Source organism: Capra hircus, chromosome 1, assembly GCF_001704415.2.
Source record: "Capra hircus breed San Clemente chromosome 1, ASM170441v1, whole genome shotgun sequence".
Taxonomy (NCBI): Eukaryota; Metazoa; Chordata; class Mammalia; order Artiodactyla; family Bovidae; genus Capra; species Capra hircus.
In genome coordinates, this window is record NC_030808.1 from 80,060,526 (window position 1) to 80,083,375 (window position 22,850).

General features: G+C 39.8%; 1 non-coding gene across 1 annotated transcript; it reads left to right on the forward strand.

Annotated features, from left to right (window-relative positions):
* Positions 10,511-10,583, forward strand: TRNAK-UUU. Its single transcript has one exon. It is a non-coding gene; the product is annotated as a tRNA-Lys (tRNA).

Below are 22,850 nucleotides of genomic sequence, written 5' to 3' on the forward strand. Positions count from 1 at the left end.
ACTGATCCTGACGAGGTTTGCCCTTGCCCAGGAAAACTTGAATTAAATTAGAGTTGGAGTTTGAGAAATAGTTTATAGGCTTATTTTCAAGTTTCTTTGAGGGTCATCTTAAGAATCCAGAGACCACCATTTGCCAGCTACCTACCAGGTTTGCTTGTTAAATGAAAGTCCTTAAATGTTTGTTGAATGAAACTTCTAGTAAATCTAGAAAATCTAGTAAGATTTCTCTGAGATGAGCACACCATTCAGTTAAAACCTCACTCATTAAGTTTCTGTTAAAGGAGGAAGGAAGTTAATGAAAGAGAAGATGAGGGAAGGGTAGATGCACTTCCAGAAAAGGAGTTTCTGACCTCAATTTATGACAGAAAGTGTTGTGTAAAAGGCCGGGGCTCTTGCTTAATTGTTAATAACCCTTAGTCAGAAATTTACCATTTATAAGCCTTCGTTTGTAAAATGACCATATTCCTAATACCTAAATTACAAGGTGTTGTATGGATTAATGAGATAACAGGTTAAGTGTCACCTAGCAGGAAGCCTGACACTTAAGGTGAGGTGACTGCACTTGTGGGGCTTCCCAGGTGGCGCAAGTGGTAAAGAGCCCACCTGCCAACGCAGGAGCCGAGAGAGATGTGGGTTCGATCCCTGGGTCAAGATCTCCTGAAGTAGGAAATGGTCACCTATTCCAGTATTCTTGCCTGGAGAATCCCATGGACAGAGGAGCCTGGAGGGCTACAGTCCACGGGGTCACAAAGAGTTGGACACGACTGAAGCAAACCAGTCTATTCTTTCTCCTCTCCTGCAGTTGTTCATCATAATAAACAGAGGCTTGTGTTTTGCAACAGAGGGAAATGGCAGGAGAGAAGGGACGATGAAGACTGGGACACAACGGTCCTTTCCTCAGGCACAGAGGGAAACACATGGTGCCCATCACTTGTGTGTTCAGTCATTCACTGAAAATATTTACTGAGTGCTAACTATATGCCAGGTAGGATTCTAGGTGCTTAGGATTCATCTGTGAACAAGACAGGAAAAGATTCTTGCTCTTATGGGGCTTACATTCTATTGAAGAAGATGGATGAGAAAAAATATTCAGTATGTGAGAAGATGCGTGCTCCAGAAAAATAAAAACAACAACAACAAAAATTAGGGGCATCATAACTGAGTGAGTCAAGTGAAGTAAAGGGAGGGAGGCAGTTCACGAGTGTAAGCCAAGGTAGGTAGATGTCCTTGAGAAAAAGAGATGAAGACCTCTGGAAAGCTAGTGGGGAGCAGCCCCATAGCTACAGCAGACCCTTCAGATGGGAGCCTTCTGGTGCAATCTCCCCAGTGTTGGCAGGAGGCCAGGGTGACTGGACAAGTGAGCTAAGGGTAGAGAGACAGAGGAGTCACTTTGCATGACAAGGAGAGATCACACTGGATTTGTTCAAGACTTTGCTTTTGTTCCAAGTGAAACAGGGGCCTTTGCAGAATTTTGAACAGAGTGACAGGAGCTGACTCTAAAGAGATTATACTGGCTATAGTGGGAGATCCAAAAGAGGAATTGGTGCCATCGTTCAATATCATTGATGGAATCTGTTCCAAGATAGATTACATAGTTTTATGTGGGACAATCTCAGCAGGTTGTTGCTGGAGATCACACACAACAAATGTTTCCCAGGGTTAGATAACTTACAGGGATGCAGATTCAGACCTTTCTGGCTTATTTTAATGCATAAACTAGTCTTCTTCAGCAAAGGAAAGAAGGAATGTTTAAAAGCTGATCAAAAAAAAAAATTGGAAGACAAGTTTATCCCCCCCCTTTTTTTTTTTACTTAATTAAGTTTTTAAATAGGTATTACCTGCAATGGACACCTCAAAAGGTACAAAAGATGGAAAGTGTATCTTTCTCCTTAGCTGTTTCCTGGTCCAACAGTTTTCCCCATAGAAGTAGACATAGTCACCATTACTTGTGTGGCCTCCTAGAAGCATATACAAGAGTACATTTTTACCTTATAGATGTGAACTGGCCTGTGTCATTCCCTACCCCCAAATTCACATGTTGAAGTTCTATTCGCAGAAGGGGTTGCATTTGAAGATAGCATCTTTAAGAGGTAATTAAAGTAAATGAAGTCATTAGGATGGGCTCTAATACAATATGGCTGGGATCATTTTAAGAAAAGGAGATGAGGACACGGACACAGCGGAAAGACTAGGTGAAGACATGGGGAGAAGATGGCCATCTACAACCCACCAAGACAGGCTTCAAAAAAAACCAACCAACATTCTGTATATATGGAGATATATATATATATATATATATATATATATATATATATATCTCCATATGTACTCCTATGAACTTTGCTTTTCTCTTTTAAAATTGCATCTTAGAGGTCATTCCAGGCCATTACACATGGAGCTGCTGGATTCTTTTTAAAGACTACACAGCAGTCTACACTGCATGGATGTTTAATAATTGATTTAACCCTTCTTTAAGTAATGTATGTTCAAATTGTTTCAACACATTTTTATTATAAAGGTTACAGTGAGTAACTTTGTATACATGTCATTTCATACATGTGCATGGATGTAAGAATAGATTCTTAAAAGCAGAACTGTTCAGCTGAAAATAAATGAATTTAAAATTTTGACAGCTATTGCTGAACTGTCTTTTCAAAGTATCAGCATACACACCAATCAGCAAAAGTTCCTCTTTCTCCATAGTATCACCAATATGTTATGTAATAGAGCTATTTGTTGCCAATGTGATGGGTAATCAATAGCATCTTGCATTTATTATAAACAATGTTGGGTGACTTTCCCATATTTAAATATTTTATTTAACTTCAGGATTAATATTTCTTCTCCTACCCTGAGCGTTTTTCTTCTACCCTGCACAGTTGTCTGAGCAGCATTACCATTAATCTAAACCCATATGTTTGCTACCCTGCAGCATTTCATATCCTGTCTTCCCACCATCCAAAGCAGTTTCTATTCTTTATACCACAGGGGACTTTTTCTGACTCCTCCATGGTTAGGATCACAGAGGATGCTCATCATGGTTGTCATTGGCATCCACAACCTAGCTAGGTTAGCTGATATATAAACACATTTGCAATTTCATATCTATCTGGAGGAGCCCAGGATTTTTTCAAAGAAGTGATATTTGAAGTACTTACAGAATTTAGCCAGATAAGTAAACCATTCTAGACAGGCAAAAAGGCACAAAATTTAAAACACTGCAAATTTGAACATCAAGTAGTCTGTAGGACATCTTAGGGCTTCCCTGGTGGCTCAACTGGTAAAAATCTGCCTGCCAATGCAGGAAACATGGGTTCAGTCCCTGGTTCAGGAAGATCCCCTGGAGAAGAAAATGGCAACTCGTTCCAGTATTCTTGCCTGGGAAATCCCATGGACAGAGGAGCCTGGTGGGCTACAGTCCATGGGATCCCAAAGAATTGGACACGGCTAACCATGCATGCTGGATGTGAGAGTTGGACTGTGAAGAAAGCTGAGCGCCAAAGAATTGATGCTTTTGAACTGTGGTGTTGGAGAAGACTCTTGAGAGTCCCTTGGACTGCAAGGAGATCCAGCCAGTCCATTCTGAAGGAGATCAGCCCTGGGATTTCTTTGGAGGGAATGATGCTGAAGCTGAAACTCCAGTACTTTGGCCACATCATGCAAAGAGTTGACTCACTGGAAAGAACTCTGATGCTGGGAGGGATTGGGGGCAGGAGGAGAAGGGGACGACCGAGGATGAGATGGCTGGATGGCATCATGGACTCGATGGACGTGAGTCTGAGTGAACTCCGGGAGTTGGTGATGGACAGGGAGGCCTGGCGTGCTGCGATTCATGGGGTTGCAAAGAGTCGAACACGACTGAGTGACTGAACTGAACTGAACTGAACCATGCATGCATGCAGGACATCTTGAGGAAAGTAGGAAAAAAATGTGGTTGGCAAGTCTCAGCTTCCTTGTTCAGGCCTGTAAATGGGGATAATCATATCTGGGATAATCACTTCTAGTTTATAAGCTAAGACTTCTCTCTGGCACCCACAGGTATGACCCGTTCCCAATTCCTCTCCTGATTTTCCTCTCTCTGAGCAAGTTGCTCTCATAAAGATTGATAAAATAAACAAAAATGGCTTCTAAATACCTTTACTAATTTATCTGACTATAGTAGGAAATTATGGAGAAAATTCAAGGCATGCAGAACACCAGGAAAAAAATTTAAAAGAACAAAATAATAATACTAATCCTCAGAAGCAACCACTGCTAATATTTTGCTGGAAATCTTTACAGAAGTCTCCATAAACACACATATATAATGCTGATTTTACATATATATATGTATATACAGAGAGAGAAACTATGCATATGCTCTATGTAATATATGTAATATCTATATATTTCATGTAACTTAAATAATTTTTTTAACTAAAAATACAGAAATTTTTCATGACAATGTAAATAGAACCATATTATTCTGGTTATTGGGGCTTCCCAGGTGGTGCTAGTGGTAAAGAACCTGCCTGCCAAAGCAGGAGACATGAGACGCGGGTTCAGTCCCTGGGCTGGGAAGATCCCTGGAGGAGGGCATGGCAACCCACTCCAGTATTCTTGCTTGGAGAATCCCATGGACAGAGGAGCCTGGTGGGCTACAGTCCATAGGGTCGCAAAGAGTCAGACATGACTGAAGTGACAGCATGCACGCACGCATCCTGGTTATTGCCTACATGGTATTCAGTTCTGTTGGAGCTGCTAGAAATCATGGACTAATTCTCTATTAGGGGCAGTTAGGTTATTATGCAAACATTGCTACAATGAATAACCTTGTATACATATGTCCGTCAAGGTATAGCCCCTTTTATCTACTCCACTGCAAATATATATTGAGGTTGCTATGTTGTACTGCAGATTCTTGTCATTGAAGAAGGCAACATTGAATGTGTTATCTAGTCACTACAAGTGTCAAGTTCATTCAATGTCATCAGTAATTGATTGGCATTTTTCTGGATACCAAGATCTAGCCCTGTAGATCCTATTGTAAGTCACTATCAATCACTTTTCTAATCTGAGCCTCAGTTTCCTCATTTGTACAATAAAAAGTTTGGACCAGAAGATTTCTGAAGTCCCTACTGCACTTAAGGCTGTGATGATGAATGGACTCAGCTAAAGGAATGAATGAGCATGTGACTTGAGGACAAACTTTGTATGGTTTGATTGGAATCCAAGCTGTAAATTGGTGAAGTGAAGTGAAGTGGAAGTTGCTCGGTTGTGTCCAACTCTTTGCGACCCCATACAGTCCATGGAATTCTCTAGGCCAGAATACTGGAGTAGGCAGCCTTTCTCCTCTCCAGGGGATCTACCCAACCCAAGGATCAAACCCAGGTCTCCCATATTGCAGGTGGATTCTTTACCAGCTGAGCCACAAGGGAAGCCCAAGAATATTGGAGTGGGTAGCCTATCTCTTCTCCAGCAGATATTCCTGACCCAGGAACTGAATGGGGTCTCCTGCATTGCAGGCAGATACTTAACCAACTGAACTACCAGGGAAGCCCAAGAGCTCAACAATCTGTTACCTCAATAACAGCTCAGGATGACAGTGAGAGGAGTGTCCCAAGGATATCTTCAGTGATTATGGCAGTAAGTTCAGTTGAAGGTCTGAGGAGGTAGGTATTGAAGAGGTCAGAGGAGGCAAGCGAAGGTAGGTCTAAACCTGCTTACAAAGATGAAATGTTGCCCTGAATCCTGTCTCTGGTTACATCTGCAAGGTTTCAGTTTCCCTTGACATTGCTGCAGCCCTCTGTGCCCAGATCACCCTGGTGGTATTTGAATTGTCAGTCTATTTCCAGCCTCTCCCCCTATTCCCCAGTGTGATGAGGCTAGAATTCACATTCACTACAGTGCAGGTGTGAATAGAGATGTGAACAGTTTCACAGAGGAACCTGGCAATGCCAAGGCCCAACTGGTAGAGATAAAGATCTGGTGGGGGTCTGTAGGCACTGGCACAGTCCTGTGGGAGAGATAGCCCGATGGGGGATGTTTATATTGATGCTGCTGCTGCTGCTAAGTCGCTTCAGTCACATCCGACTCTGTGTGATCCCATAGACGGCAGCCCACGAGGCTCCCACATCCCTGGGATTCTCCAGGCAAGAACACTGGAGTGGGTTACCATTTCCTTCTCCAATGCATGAAAGTGAAAAGTGAATGTGAAGATGCTCAGTCATATCCGACTCTTAGCAACCCCATGAACTGCAGCCTACCAGGCTCCTCCATCCTTGGGATTTTCCAGACAAGAGTACTGGAGTGGGATGCCTTTGCCTTCTCCGTATATTGATGCTCCCACACTGTATATTTTTTTCCATTTATAAATTTGTTTTTTATTGCCACCAGGGAATTCCCAACTATCAGTTCGATTCAGCCGCTCAGTCGTGTCTGACTTTGCGACCCCATGAACCGCGGCACGCCAGGCCTCCCTGTCCATCACCAACTCCTAGAGTCCACCCAAACCCATGTCCATCGAGTTGGTGATGCCATCCAACCATCTCATCCTCTGTCATTCCCTTCTCCTCCTGCCCTCAATCTTTCCCAGTATCAGGGTCTTTTCAAATGAGTCAGATCTTCGCATCAGGTGGCCAAAGTATTGGGGTTTCAGCTTCAACATCAGTCCTTCCAATGAACACCCAGGACTGATCTCCTTTAATAAAAAGCATAGAGTATTCTCAGAAATAAAAGCTTCAGGAAGGAGAGCTTAGGTTACAGAATTCTGATTGTCAAGCATTCTTATTCTCAAGATTTTATATACAACCCTTCTCAAAGTGTCAATCACCTCAACAAGACTAAAAGTCAGTTCTGACTTGCAAGGAACAAAAGGTTAACTCTGCTAGGGCTTGATTTACCTGTTCCTTCAGACTCTTCTATTTACTTTCACTACCCACCTCTCTCATTGGACCTAGTCTCCACTAACATTGCATGTAATCTTGCCCAGGAACAGAGGCTGTCATTTTTTGGCAGGTTGTATCATGTCCCTAATAAGCCTGATGGTTGTTCCAGTTAGCTAATGCTGCATAACCTATCACCCCCAAACTTAGAGATATAAAACATTTTTTTATTCTCAGATTCTATGAGCTATGAGTTCAAAAGGAGGCACAGCCAGAAAGCTCTGCTCTGCTCTGTGACGTCTGGGGCCTCAGCTGAGATGACTTGAATGTCTAAGAATGACTCAAATGGCTGAGGGCTGTGACAAGCTGACTGGAGAATTCACTTGCAGGGTGATTTCTCATGTGTCTGGCCTCTTGGCTGAGATGGCTGGAAAGCTGGACTCAGCTGGCACTGTCTACCAGAGTGCCTACACCTGGCCTCTCCAGCATGGCCGTGCTGTGCTGAATAACAGTTATTCAGGGACTGAGTAACTGGAAAATGATGCTATGAGGAAATAGACAAATTCAGAATATGAGACTCTCCACACTGGCTTGTTGCCTTAGCAAGTCAGTGTCATGGGCCTGGGGGGAGGAAGATAACTATTTTTTATTAAATGAGACTTAAAGGATATAATACGACATACATCTTGATTAAATCCTAGTTGGAATAAAAGAATGTAAAAGAGAAATTTGGAAATGATTGAGAAATTTTAAACATTGGATAAATACCAATATTAATGAATTATTGTTAAGTATGATAAGTATTAATAAATTTAATCATCATAAGTGTAATTTCTAATTTAATAGTTTATTCTAGTGTGCTTATATAAACACAAAATTTTGCCGTTTGCTTGAAGAGTGGTTATATCTATTTAATGCATGGAGGATATAGAGGGAGTAACTGCACTATTCTTTCCATTCTTGTGCTCCAACTCACTGCAGCCCCATAGACTGTAGCCTGCCAGGCTCTCAGGCTGTTTTGCTCATGGAATTTTCCAGGCCAAACTACTGGAGTGATTTGTCATTCCCTACTCCTAGCAATCTTCCCAACCTATGGATTGAACCCATTTCTCTCGCATCTCCTGCATTGGCAGGCAGATTCTTTACCACTAGCACCACCTGGGAAGCCCTTCCATTTTTACTGTGTGTTTAAAATTTCTAATTTTTTAAAAGGTACCTCCTTTCATGTTTTCATTGTGGTAAAATATGCATAACATAAAGCTGATTACTTTAACCATATTTAATTGTACAGTTAAGTGGCGTTTAGGACACACACAGTGTTACGTGCCTCATTGTGTTCGTAACCCAGTTTTTATCAAGGTAAAATTTACGTATGAAAAATTCACGCATTTTAAGTGCATGATGGAATGAGTTTTGAAAAATGTATACTCCTATGTAACTACCTTGCATCAAAAGATAAATTTTGTTCATGTCCCTTTGCAGTCAGTCACCCCTCACCATCACCTTTTATAGCAATCACTAATCTTCTTTCTATCATCATAAAATAGATCTATACATTAATATAAATTAAATCATATAGCATGAATCTAGCCTATTTTTCACTCAACATAATTTTAGATTGAACTATGTTATTGCAAGTTCCTTTTAATTACTGAGACACTTATTCCTTGGAAGAAAAGTTATGACCAACCTAGATAGCATATTGAAAAACAGAGACATTACTTTGCCAACAAAGGTCCGTCTAGTCAAGGCTATGGTTTTTCCAGTGGTCATGTATGGATGTGAGAGTTGGACTGTGAAGAAGGTTGAGTGCCGAAGAATTGATGCTTTCGAACTGTGGTGTTGGAGAAGACTCTTGAGAGTCCCTTGGACTGCAAGGAGATCCAACCAGTCCATTCTGAAGGAGATCAGCCCTGGGATTTCTTTGGAGGGAATGATGCTAAAGCTGAACCTCCAGTACTTTGGCCACCTCATGCGAAGAGTTGACTCGTTGGAAAAGACTCTGATGCTGGGAGGGATTGGGGGCAGGAGGAGAAGGGGACGACAGAGGATGAGATGGCTGGATGGCATCACTGACTCGATGGACATGAGTCTGGGTGAACTCCGGGAGTTGGTGATGGACAGGGAGGCCTGGCGTGCTGCAATTCATGGGGTCGCAGAGAGTCGGACACGACTGAGCGACTGAACTGCACTGACTGAGCCACTGCATGAATTTATACAACAGTTTGCTTGCGCATTTACCTATAGATGAAGCTTGGGTAATTCTCAGTTTGTGGCAATCATGAATTGTAAATAAAATAGCTATGGATACTCATATACAGCTCTTTTGTAGACATGTCTTCATTTCTCTCAGTTTTGTGGCAAATGCATGTTTAATTTTTTAGGAAATTACTAAACTACTTTTCACAGTGGTTGTGCCATTGTACATCTCTAACCACAAAGTCAGGGGTTCCAGTTACTCCACATTCTCAACAGTACTTGATATTATAAAACTTTTTGATTTTAGCCATTCTGATGCTTACAAAGTGGTATTCTTCATGATTTCATTTATATTTCCCTAATTATTAGTTATGTTGAGTATATTTTCATGATTTTATTGAACATTCATATACCTTTTTTTTCTATCTGTTGATGTTTCTCCCTTAAAAAAAAAAAATAGGGCTATTTGTTTTCTCAATCTTGAGTTGTTAGGGTACTAACATGGGGACCTAATTCTGAATTTTCTACTCTGATCTGTTGATCTATGTGACTCTCCTCCTACCAATACCACACTGTTTTGATTTCTATAGCCAAACAATGTGCTGAAATCAGGTAATGTAAGTCTGCAACTTTGTTCTTTTTTGCCAAAATTGCTTTGCCTTTTCAAGGTCTTTTACATTTCCAAACAAATTTTAGCAACAGCTTGTCAAATTCTACAAAAAGGCCTGGTGGAATTTTGACCGGGATTGAATTAGATCTAAAGATAAATTTGGACAGAATTTCCATCTTAATAATATTAAACCTTCCTGTCCATAAATATGGTATATCATTCCATGAACTCAGATTTTATTTTCCTGTTTTAATAATTTTGTTGATATTTGAATTGCTTTCAGTGGGACATTTGCTTTAAACTATAAGATATTACCATCTGAATTATCAGAGTACAAAATCCTTTCTCTCCTCCCCACCCCCAACCAAAACAAAAAAAACCCAAACCCACAACTTGGCTTCAAATAAGCTTTGAAGAAAAGGACTCTAAATATTTTCATACAGATCAAGAAGTAAATCACAAACTATTTACAAAAATACCTAAGCTAATATGCATTAACAATTTTTACCAGTTCACAAAAATTTTAAAGTATAAAAAAAAATCATGTAAGTTAAAATTAAAAACTCAGAAGTATGGCAGAAACCAACACAATATTGTAAAGCCATTGTCCTTCAATTAAAAATAAATGTTAAAAAACCCTTAGAAGTATGATCTAAGACTTCCTAGGTTGCTTCTTTCATGTCAGTTATGGTTGAAAAATCAGTTTTTCCTATCTTGGAATCTAAACTGCAAAACAACCATTTTTATTCTTTCAACACTAGCAGCACTATTCAAAAAGAGAAAAGTCCCTCTGTGGACACTGACATTATCTTGCACATAGTTAAAATATACCATACCTGCCTGGGTAGCTCAGCTGGTAGAGCATCAGACTTTTAATCTGGGGATCTAGGGTTTGAGTCCCTGTCCAGTTGCAAAAAATAAATAAATAAACATAATAAAATTTTTAAAAATAAAAAAATAAACTATACCGTTCCTGACATTTCTGTAACACACAGTACTAAAAATCACATGCCTCTAACCATTTGGAAGTATCTTTCTGACACACTTTTACTTTCATGATGACTCCTTACACATACAGATCAGATGGTACTTTGCCAACATGCTGAATGGGTGACTGACAGGGCCAAGAACAAGTATATGGACTTTGCAGGCTCCTTTTTAATTTATCAACATGTTTTGTAGTTTTCAACGTGGAGATTTCATATCATTTGATGTTATCATACTTTTTTTTTTTAAATGTCATCTCATTGTGGTTTTAGTTTCCCAGATTATTCAGTTCGGTTCAGTTCAGCCACTCAGTTGTGTCCGACTCTTTGCAACCCCATGAATCGCAGCACGCCAGGCCTCCCTGTCCATCACCAACTCCCAGAGTTCACTCAGACTCACGTCCATTGAGTCCGTGATGCCATCCAGCCATCTCATCCTCGGTTGTCCCCTTCTCCTCCTGCCCCCAATCTGTCCCAGCATCAGAGTCTTTTCCAATGAGTCAACTCTTCGCATGAGGTGGCCAAAGTACTGGAGTTTCAGCTTCAGCATCATTCCTTCCAAAGAGCACCCAGGGCTGGTCTCCTTCAGAATGGACTGGTTGGATCTCCTTGTAGTCCAAGGGACTCTCAAGAGTCTTCTCCAACACCACAGTTCAAACGCATCAATTCTTCGGCGCTCAGCCTCCTTCACAGTCCAATTCTCACATCCATACATGACCACTGGAAAACCCATAGCCTTGACTAGACGGACCTTAGTTGACAAAGTAATGTCTGCTTTTGAACATACTGTCTAGGTTGGTCATAACTTTTCTTCCAAGGAGTAAGCGTCTTTTAATTTCATGGCTGCAGTCACCATCTGCAGTGATTTTGGAGCCCCCCCAAATAAAGTCTGACACTGTTTCTACTGTTTCCCCATCTATTTCCCATGAAGTGATGGGACCAGGTGCCATGATCTTCATTTTCTGAATGTTGAGCTTTAAGCCAACTTTTTCACTCTCCTCTTTCACTTTCATCAAGAGGGTTTTTAGCTCCTCTTTGCTTTCTGCCATAAGGGTGGTGTCATCTGCATATCTGAGCTTATTGATATTTCTCCTGGCAATCTTGATTCCAGCTTGTGTTTCTTCCAGTCCAGCGTTTCTCATGATGTACTCTGCATAGAAGTTAAATAAGCAGGGTGACAATATACAACCTTGACGTACTCCTTTTCCTATTTGGAACCAGTCTGTTGTTCCATGTCCAGTTTTAACTGTTGCTTCCTGACCTGCATATAACTGCCTCTTCATATGTTATTGACCAATTGTGTATGTTTTCATACTTTGTCTCAATTTATTTTTATTTTTTGGCCATGCATTTGGGATCTTAGTTCCCTGAACAAGGATCAAACCTGAGTACCTGCTGTTGAAAGCACAGAGTCTTAACCACTAGAGTGCCAGGGAAATCCCTTTTAATCCTGCACATTTTTTATAGAACTATGCTAAATTTTTGTATAACTATTTTTTAGTTCTCTATATTTTCCGAATACTAATTTGCTATTATGAGAGGTCTGTGGTGCAAAAACCTTCATCCAACTTGTTATTTGTTCCTTTCATTTTCTTTGGATGTATTATGTGATTAACAAAAGTTCTTAAGATCACTATAATAAGATATAAATATCTTTTCCTTTATTGTTTATGCCTTTTGAGTCTTGTTTATAAAATTATTCTTCTTCTTGCATTTTCTCCTAAAATTTTTTTCAGTTTTCTCTTTCATATTTAAGTCTTCAGCTTTCTTGGAATTAACTCATGTATTTGGTGGAAAGAAGGGATTCAATTTCAGGTATTTTAAAATCTGTATAAACAATTTTCTAGCATCATTTATTGAGTTATCTACTGCGGTCCTACTGGTCTGTGAAGTAGTCTTCACTGTGAATAAAATTTTCATACATTCATGGACTCATATCCAATTGTATGTATTTCTTTATCTGTTCCTGAACTAAACTACATTGTCTTATGTAGTTTAATCACTATGTGTGTATATGCGTGTTTAGTCACTAAGTCGTGCCTGACTCGTTGCGACTTATCCCATGGACTGTAGTCCCCCAGGCTCCTCTGTCCATGGGATTTTCCAAGCACGAATACTGGAGTGGGTTGCTATTCCTTCTCCAGGGTAACTTGGCTACCCAAGGATCAAACCCACATCTCTTGTATCTCCTGCATTGGCCAGCAGGTTCTTTACCGCTTAGCCATCTGGGAATTAATTGTGATTAATCACAATGGCTTTATAGTAAGTCTCATTATCTGGAAGTACAAATTCTTCAACCACATTTTTCTTTCAAAGAATCTTGGCTTTTCTCAGCCCTTTGCTCTTCTCTGTAAATGTTAGGATCAGCCTGTTCAGTTTCAGGAAAATTGTGTAGGGATTTGATTGGAATACCATTGACTTTATAGATCAATTTGGGAATAACTGACCTCCGTGTAATAGTGAGTTTTTCTGTCCATCCATCATGGCTTATTTCCAATCTCATCTTTTGATCTCCATCAAGCAACCCAAGGTCAGGCCCTGAGGAGAAACTCAACATATTCTTTTGAATGGCTTGATTAATTAACAAGTGACGTAAATTTACCTATTGAGGTGGTCAAAAAATTCATTTGGATTTTTCCATAAGCTGTTACAGGAAAAACCCAAATAAATTTTTTGGCCAACCCAATAGAATCATCACCACTGAATTGCTACCAGTAGTCTTTTTCATTTGCAGTGAAACATCTCCAAGATTTCCTAACAAGGGTATAGTGACTCAGAGAGCAGACACCGGGTGGGAAGAAAGGCAAGGGTAAGGGTTTCCAGAAGATGCCCACTGAAATTTATTGCAGCACAGCATTTATGTTGGCTTTCTCACACTGGGCTTTGGGCATTTCCCGTGTAGCACAACCTGTCTCAGCAGGCATAACAGGTTCAGTCACTGTGTGTTTAATATTAATAGAGGAAAGGATGATTTTGGAGGGGAGGGAGACTATCAAACCCACTTTTAAAACAGCAAAGATTTTCCATTGTGTTTAATATTCAGGGAAACTGCCAAAATCACTTTTATTTCAACTGCTATAAGAGGGTAAGCAAGTAGTTTTTACCTTAACCTCATGACAGATTGAGCTTTTACAGATTTTAAAACAGTGCAGCTTTAAGAAAGGATTAGTAAACTTATGTTTAATATTTTACATCAACAAATAATTTGAATCCATTATCAGTTTTCCTACTAGACATTAGTTTATGACATAATAATATGAAATGTGTGACAAAAGCATACAGAACAACAAGTGAATGTCTATTCTGCATATCAGAAAAAGAAACTATCAAATTTATATTCACTTAAGAGAAACTTCTTCCCCTAACAAACTGCTAGTAGCACAGGAACAATTATGACAGCGTAAAGGAGGCAACAGAAATGCATTTACTTTGGAATATTTTTAACCTTCATTCTTAGAGATGATCACTGTACTAACTAGGAAGTGCCTGACATTCTGAAATGAGAAATGTTTATTTCTGACCTTAATCTTCCTCCGTTTAAGAAGAGAGACTTACATGCTGTTTTTCCACAAGGTTGTGTACAAAAACTTTCCTGGAGAACTTTTTATCACTCTATGTCTCTTATCAGTGCAGACAGACATGCGATGAGGGACTGGATAGCAGGTGGAGGGCCCTGGACATTCTACCTTCTTCCAGTTCTTGAACTTCCCATCAGCCAGACATATTCTAGGACTTCAGAATCTCTCACCATGGAAGGCTTACTAATTCCTCCTACTTGATTTCATTTTTGATCTCAGGGAAATTTTGCTCAGAAACAAGAAATCATTCAGTTCAGTTCAGTTCAGTCGCTCACTCATGTCCGACTCTTTGCGACCCCATGAACTGCAGCACGCCAGGCCTCCCTGTCCATCACCAACTCCCGGAGTTCACTCAGATTCATGTCCATCAAGCCAATGATGCCATCCAGCCATCTCATCCTCGGTCGCCCCCTTCTCCTCCTGCCCCCCATCCCTCCCAGCGTCAGAGTCTTTTCCAATGAGTCAACTCTTCGCATGAGGTGGCCAAAATACTGGAGTTTCAGCTTTAGCATAATTTCTTCCAAAGAAATCCCAGGGTTGATCTCCTTCAGAATGGACTGGTTGGATCTCCTTGCAGTCCAAGGGACTCTCAAGAGTCTTCTCCAACACCACAGTTCAAACGCATCAATTCTTCAGCACTCAGCCTTCTTCACAGTCCAACTCTCACATCCATACATGACCACTGGAAAAACCATAGCCTTGACTAGACGGACCTTAGTCAGCAAAGTAATGTCTCTGCTTTTGAATATGCTATCTAGGTTGATCATAACTTTTCTTCCAAGGAGTAAGCGTCTTTTAATTTCATGGCTGCAGTCACCATCTGCAGTGATTTTGGAGCCCAAAAAAATTAAGTCTGACACTGTTTCCACTGTTTCCCCATCTATTTCCCATGAAGTGATGGGACCAGGTGCCATGATCTTCATTTTCTGAATGTTGAGCTTTAAGCCAACTTTTTCACTATCCACTTTCACTTTCATCAAGAGGGTTTTTAGTTCCTCTTCACTTTCTGCCATAAGGGTGGTGTCATCTGCATATCTGAGGTTATTGAGATTTCTCCTGGCATTCTTGATTCCAGCTTATGTTTCTTCCAGTCCAGCGTTTCTCATGATGTACTCTGCATAGAAGTTAAATAAGCAGGGTGACAATATACAGCCTTGACGTACTCCTTTTCCTATTTGGAGTCAGTCTGTTGTTCCATGTCCAGTTCTAACTGTTGCTTCCTGACCTGCATACAGATTTCTCAGGAGGCAGGTCAGGTGGTCTGTTATGCCCATCTCTCTCAGAATTTTCCACAGTTTCTTGTGATCCACACACAGTCAAAGGCTTTGGGATAGTCAATGAAGCAGAAATAGATGTTTTTCTGGAACTGTCTTGCTTTTTCCATAATCCAGAGGATGTTGGCAATTTGATCTCTGGTTCCTCTGCCTTTTCTAAAACCAGCTTGAACATCAGGAAGTTCACAGTTCACGTATTGCAGAAGCATTAGGAAAGTGAGAAAGGAAGTTTACCTGGTAGGGAGGAAACGAGGCTCAGTGCTAAACTTAATCTGGTCAGCTGATTACACTGTAAACTCTTCCTGCTCTTATCTGAGAAAACATAATTACCTTGGAATTTTACTTAGGTAGACTGAAAAGTGAATCAGAAATCTCATCACAATTGGAGAGCAAGATTCTTATCGGTGGTCATCTATTCCCAAAAGCTCTTCACCAACCACAGCCAGCAGCCTTAGAAGAAGTTTTTATAAGGTCATTGCCTACGTAAATTCCAAATACCTCATCCACCACTACTCATAGTGTCATGTCTCAACATATGCAGATATGCCCTGTGTTAAAGTAACTCACAGTACAGTATGAAAATCTTAGATGACAAAATAAATGCATTTTAAAGGGAATAATTCTCAGCACAGAGGTAACATTCAAAGAGTCCCTTTAATGAAAGACTTCCTAGGACAAAGTGGCCTTTTTGTAACTTCAGATGTTCAAATGTCAGGGAGGACACAGAGAATTTCCCTGAGTAAACTGATGCACCTGCCTCTTTCTCAAGAGAACAGCCTGGGTGTGATAGGATAGATAAGTATACCAAAACCTATGCTTGTTTATTCTCTGTGCATAGGGATTGAGACCTCCACCGAAAACTAATGCACATTTTTACTTCTCCTTTCACTTGGCTCCTTCCAACACTCCAGCTGATTGAGCAGAAAACGTTAGTCTAAATTGCATATACTCTAGAGATATAATTTTAATATAGAAATATCTCTAAAATTGACTCTTTCCTCTTCAGTTCAGTTACTGTTGTTTTCATCTTTCCCTGCTGGGACCCATAACCTCCAATCTGGTCTTTCAACATCAATAATACCAGCAAGTGACCTTCATATCATGCCAATCTGATGCTATGATTCTCCTACTTAAAAGATTTTTGTTAGCTTCCCATCATCAAAAGGTGAAGTCCAAACCCTTACTGTACCTATCCCTGCTTTGCCTGCTCTTGCCATGCCCAGCTCACTTCTGCTCTTTACTCTTATATGTATTTCTCTCCAGTCACATTGAACATCTCACCTTGTTTTTATCAGTCCATTTATGCTTTTTTGACTTTGTATCTGCCGTTCACTTTTATTGGAATATAGCAAATTCCTTTTCATTTTTAAGACTAAGTTCAAATATTATTGCCAATACACAGATTTCCTGACCTCTCTGGCAGCCTAATGCCATGTTATTAATTTTTATGGAAACAGTGACTACATTAAAGGAAAATGATGAGTATTGTGTCTTTTTTCTAGATGAATGCTGTCCAGTGAAACTTTCTGGATGATGTTAATGTTCCTCTTGTGTTGTCCAAGAAGATAGTTGCTAGCTATATGTAGCTATTAAACACTTGAAATGTGGTAGGTGTTACTAAAGAACTGAATTTTTAATTGAATTGATTTATTTAGAGTAACTTAAATTTTAAAAACAGGCCACGTGTGGTTAGTGACTTCTAAATTGGACAGCACAGTTCCTGCATAATAATTGATGGTCAGCATATTTTTATTGAATGGATAAGTGGATCAACAGAAATAATATTACTATTTTACATTTCAAGGCCATCTAGTTATTATATGCCCTCTAGCCTGGTATCTAAGAGATACATGAAGGTCATAGCACTAATATCAGAACACAATGAAATTGACACATTTAACTTAATTATAGAAATCAAGAATCAGCCAGTATTATACTAGTATATTCCCCAAATGATACATAAGGTATTTTAAAGATCACTATTTAGCAGGATAAATCCTTTTATCAAATTTATGAGAAGGTTGGAGCTGATAGTCTGAACAAAAAAACCTTGATATCCGGTCTTCAACAATTACATGTTTATTTCCAGGACTATATTTAGGAGCTGGCTGTGCTTCATCTTGAGGAAACATGAAGGGAGTATTGAGCTTACCTAGGTGTGACAGTGGAGCTGAGAAGTTGGCATCTAAAGGAAAAAGAAATGCTAGCAGCAGTAATGTTGTTGTTTAGTTGCTCAGTCATGTCCAACTCTTTGCAACCTCATGGACTGCAGCACGCCAGGCTTCCCTGCCCTTCACCATCTCCTAGAGTTTGCTCAGGTTCATCTCCATTGAGTGGGTGATGTTATCTAAATCACCCTTAAAAGTTTATAACAAATGAATCTTAGTAAAGCTTTATTTCTTACTCATGTCATAGTCTGAAAAAGGTGGGGCGCTCTCTACAGAAGCTCTCTCTTCTCCAAAAGGTGGTGCTAGGATACAGAATCCTCCATCCCATGACTCCACCATCATCCCTCCATCATTAGCCTTTGGCATCTACTCTCACAATGGAGAACACAGTGGGTGGTAAGGCACATGAGACACTTATTTCAGGCTGGAAATGGCACTCATCGCTTACATTCCATTGGCCAGACCTGCTCATGGGTCCAAGGTAACCACAGGGAGGCTGAGCGATACAGAGGAGCAAGCAGACATCAGTAAGTTCCAGTGGCCTCCGTCGCAGTGTTTAAGGCAATAGCCAGATTCACTAAAATTAGCCTTGACAATCCTTTTTTTCAAGAATTTTGAGTATATCCAAAATAGTTGGCTTGCATCACTGAGTATACTGAAGGAAAAATATCCATCTTCAGAGAGTGGATGATACTCGGCCAGAGGAAAAGCTCACGGCAAAGAGAGATAACTGAAGACCAGTGAAGGAAACAGATTAACATCTCAGTTCTCATGTTCACTGTGAGGGCTGTAACTCCCTACACATTTTAGAAAAAAAATCTCTCTCAATGGTGTACATTTTGTATGACACTGCACTATAGCAGGAAAAAAATGGGATGCACTGGGAGCTTATTTGCTGCATCTGGGAAATCAAGGATATTTTTATCTAATACTCGATCAGGTTCCTACTTCAAAATATCTTAAATCTTTGTTACACCTGAGTCCCAGTCAGTGCCCCTCCCTTTATTACAGAAGACAGGGAGCATACTATTGCCTGGCCTGTGTCACAATTTTCATTTTCCAGAGAAAACACTCACTCGTTGAAAGCAGTTTGGCATGCAGACATTCACAGCATTGTAGCATTCCTCATTGAATCATCCATCATGAAATTATTCTCTGAGGGAAAGTTTTCCAGGGTGGGAAAGCCACTCAATAGAACTTATTCTTCATTTGAATACCAGAATTCATACTTCCTTTTATGTGACTGTAATTTTGTCACAAATAAGGAAAACAGTAAGGTCTTTGTCTTTAGGATTCAGACTTAATGTATTCCTATTTACTAAAACAAATGTGTCTGCCAAGTAAGCAAGACTATGAACCAGATAATATCTTGCTGCCAATAAGTCAGAAGGAATGTGTGAATCTGAGAAAGAACTGCTACTTCAACTCTTTGCTAAAGACTGACTCTCTCTTTGCCAGACCTCAGCCAGTCAGCAGCTGTGTGTGTGCAGCACTGGAATATTAAGGAAGTTTTCTATAAGCTCCAATTATAGAAAACAGTTACACTTTCATAAGCCTGGATTTTATAAAGTTTACTTGGTTAATAACATCATTCAAACACACGTTTGAGTCTGTGAGTCACTCTTCTCATCTCCATTTTCTGGCTGTAATTAATACTGAGACAACCAGTCCAGAGTTGAGGTTTCCAAGTTATTTGAGCTCTGACACCATTCTCTAAATTAGGCAGGCATTTTGCCCCATTGATAGACATATCTGCCAACATGCTTCATTTCTAGATATAAACATTATCCTAATAGATTGCTGTGACACTCTGCTATGGATTGCATGTTTCTATCCTCTCAAAACTCATGTGCTGAAGCCTAAATCCCCAATGTGATGGTATTTAGATAAGGGACCTTTGGGCAATTAATCAGGTCATAAGGGTAGCATCCTCATGAATGTGGTTAGTGCCCTTCTAAGAAGCGATCCAAGAGAGATGATCTCCCTCGCTCTACCATGTGAGGTTCCCGCAAGAAGACAGCCGCCTGCAAACCGGGAAGGAGACCCTCCCGAGACCTGACAAGCATGCTCGCACTCTGATCTCAGACTTTCTTGCTTCCAGAACTGTGAAAGGCACATTTCTATTGTTTTAGCCACTTAGTCTATGCCATTCTGTTAGAGCAACTCAGACCACTATGTTTGCTCCTTGCTTGGCTTCATGATGGACAAGGAGGCCTGGCGTGCTGCAGTCCGTGGGGTCTCAAAGAGTTGGATATGAGTGAGCGACTGAACTGAATTGGGCTGGCTTGCAATAAACGCTGTGCTACATTTGCTACAACCTGGTGTCAGCAGACTTTACTGCATGCAAGCAAGTGGACCCAAGTATGGTTCAGTAAAAAAACAAATTTAGCAATACACAAAGAATCATATAACATGATCAGCTGAGGTTTATTCCCGGGTCAGGGCGGGGGGAGAGGGAGGGCAGTAAGCTGGTTAAACATTTGGAAATTAGTCAGTACAATTTACCATATTTTCAGAGACAGAAAGGAAAAGCATGTAAGCATCTTAAAAGATCCCATGCCCCCTAAAAAAATCTGTAGGAATATCACACTCATTTGTGCTTTAAAGACAGTAGCTCTCAGCAAATTATAAATAGAGGGAAACTTCCTCAATCTGATAAAGGGTGCATGTGAAAAAAAAAAACAAACCTGCAGCTAATATCCTCAGTGGTAAAAGAATGAATGCTTTCCAGCCGAGATCAAGAACAAGAGGATATCCAACCTCCTCATTCCTAGTCAACATTGTACTAATTGAATACAGGAAGAAAAGGAAAAATAAATAAAAGGCATATATTAGAAAGGAAAAAATATAATTAATCATAATCCTGTACATAGAAGATCCCTGATAGTCCACAATAAAGGCAATTAGAACTAATAAGTGACTCTAACAAAGTCATAGAAAACAAGACCAATATATAAAAGTGAATTACACTTTCACATACTAGCAACAAACAACTGGATATTGAAACTTATAGAAACAATGCCAAATGTGCATACATGCCTACATGCTCAGACGTGTCCGACTCTTTGCGACCCCATGGACTGTAGCCTGCCAGGCTCCTCTGGCCATGAAATTTTCCAGGCAAGAATACCATAATGAATTGTCATTTCCTCCTCCAGGTGATCTTCCCGACCCAGGAATCGAACCTGAGTCTCTTGTGTCTGCTGCATTGTCAGGCAGATTCTTTACCACTGCACTATCTGGGAAATCCAAAATATGAAATCAGTTCAGTTCAGTTCATTTCAGTCGCTCAGTCGTGTCCGATTCTTTGCGACCCCATGAATTGCAGCACGCCAGGTCTCCCTGTCCATCACCAACTCCTGGAGTTCACTCAGACTCACGTTCATCAAGTCCGTGATGCCATTCAGCCATCTCATCCTCTGTTGTCCCCTTCTCTTCCTGCCCCATCCTTCCCAGCATCAGAGTCTTTTCCAATGAGTCAACTCTTCGCATGAGGTGGCCAAAGTACTGGAGTTTCAGCTTTAGCATCATTCCTTCCAAAGAAATCCCAGGGCTGGTCTCCTTCAGAATGGACTGGTTGGATCTCCTTGCAGTCCAAGGGAATTACTTAAGAATAAATATAATAAAACCTGCCTAAGACGTGCTGAAAATACAATACCATTCGATCCAGAAATTCTACTTCTAGATATATACCCAAGAGAAATGAAAACATATCCACAGCAAAACCTATACATCAACTTTCATATATAGCAGCACTATTCATAACAGCCAAAAAGTGGGAGCAACCCAAATATTCATCTATTGATGAATGGGTGAATAAAATAGGTTTATAGCCATACAATACAATATTACTCCACAATAAAAAAGAATAAAGTACTGATATATGCTGTAGTATTGATGAATCTTGAAAACATTATGCTAAGTGAAATAAACCAGTCACAAAAGACCACAGGTTATGAGTACATTTATATGAAATGCTCAGGATGTGCCAATCTATAGAGACAGAAAGTAGATTGTTTGCCTAGACTAGGAGGTATGAGAGAGAAACTGAGAATAGGGAATAACTGCTGATGGTTACAAGGTATCTTTTAGGAGAAATGAAAATATTCTAAAATTAGATTGTGGTGATGGTTGTCCAGCCCTGTGAATGTACTAAAATATCATTGAATTCTACTGTACATCAGTGAATTGTATGGTATATAAATTATACCTCAATAAAACTATTTTTAAAAACACAGGAAAAAGTTTTCCCACATTGAGATAGATGAAAATTCTTAAAAGGATTTAGAACACATAAAGAAACTATGAAACTATAAACAATAAAGGGAAAAAATAATAAATTGGACTCCATCAAAAGTTTTACTGTTGTGTCTTCAAAAGACACAACTAGGAAAATAAAACAGTAAACCAGCAGTTAGGAGAAAATATTTATGATGCATATATCTGATAGATGACTTGTATTTATAATAAAGAACTCTTACAACTCAATAATAAGATAAACAATCCAATTTTAGAATGAGAAAACCCACAGATGTTTATAGCATAGCGGCTTTATTCATAATTTCCAAAGCTTAGAAGCAACTAAGATATTCTTCAGTAGGTAAATGACTGTGTTACATCCAGATAATGGAACAGTCTTGAGTGTTCAAAAGAAATGAGCTATCAAGTTCTGAAAACTTATGGAGGAATAATAATTGCATATCATTACGAGAAAGAACCCACGCTGAAAAGACTACCGACTGTATGATTCCGACTATACAACATTCTGGGAAGGGTAAAACAGCAGCGACAGTAAAAAGACCAGTGATTGCCAAGGGGCTGGGGGTGGGGGATTAACAGATGGAGCACAGAGGATTTTTAAGGCAATGAAAACATTCAGTATGGTACTAGAATGAAGCACACGTGTATTGTACATTTGCCCAAACCTGTAGAATATACAACACCAAAAGCAAACTTTCTGGCAAACTGTAGACGTTGGTTGATTCTGATGTGTCATTGTACTTTTATTGATCATAACAAATGCACTGCTCTGGTGAGGGATGTTGATAATGGAAGAGGCTATGCATGTGTGGGAGCAGAGGGTATATAAGAAACCTCTGTATCTTCCTCCTTACTTTTGCTATGAACCTAAAACTGCTCTCAAAAAAACTAAGCCTATTCTTTTTTTAATTA